Source organism: Cucurbita moschata, unplaced genomic scaffold (genome assembly GCF_002738365.1).
Source record: "Cucurbita moschata cultivar Rifu unplaced genomic scaffold, Cmos_1.0 Cmo_Scf02713, whole genome shotgun sequence".
NCBI classification, from domain to species: domain Eukaryota; kingdom Viridiplantae; phylum Streptophyta; class Magnoliopsida; order Cucurbitales; family Cucurbitaceae; genus Cucurbita; species Cucurbita moschata.
Genome location: NW_019271220.1, coordinates 1 through 728, shown reverse-complemented (window position 1 = coordinate 728; position 728 = coordinate 1). Strand labels below are relative to the sequence as shown.

Here is a 728-nt window from a genome sequence, read left to right as displayed (position 1 = left end):
AGTCAACTCAAAATTTGACCTTTTCTCGAGTTTTCTCAATAGATCTTATTTTATGAAATGTTGTATGAATCCTTATCTCGAGAGGTTATATAATGTAATGGAGTTTGGGAGTTATTGGAAAACTTTATTTAGCGAAACCAAGTACAGGCCGAGTTTCAGATGGCGGCGATGAAAAATGCGCATCTTCTTCCTATTCAGAGGAAGGGCCAGCTCAACTAAATTGTCCAAGTCAACTCAAAATTTGACCTTTTCTCAGTATGAATCCTTATCTTGAGAGGTTATATAATGTAATGGAGTCTTTAGTTGCCTGAAGTAACCGTCTATTCCTCTTTAGGTGGGATGCCATGGTATATGTACCATGAGCAGGATTCCACGATGAACTTATTATGTCTATTCCTCTTTAGGTGGGATGCTATGGTATATGTACCATGAGCAGGATGAGTTTTCATGGTCATGAAGCCTTGGAAGGCATGAAGCGGAGCAAGTTCGGAATAACTTAAGAATGTTACACCTTATGCCTCACAATGTTACACCTTATGCCTCAAGAAAATTTGTGTTGTCATTCTTAAAGGTCCTAGCGGGAGTTGAACCCAAGTCGTTAGATTCAAAGTCCAAAGTGCTAACCACTACACCATAGAACCCCTTGTAAAAATTTATTTTGGAATGGTTTTTCCTATTTTATGCAGATTCCACAAGAAGAGAGATCCTATCACGAGTCAAACTCAAGT

At 38.6% G+C, this 728-nt stretch overlaps 1 non-coding gene across 1 annotated transcript; it reads right to left on the bottom strand.

Annotated features, from left to right (window-relative positions):
- Positions 1-569: 569 nt before the first annotated feature.
- On the bottom strand, positions 570-641 carry TRNAQ-UUG. Its single transcript has one exon. It is a non-coding gene; the product is annotated as a tRNA-Gln (tRNA).
- Positions 642-728: the final 87 nt, after the last annotated feature.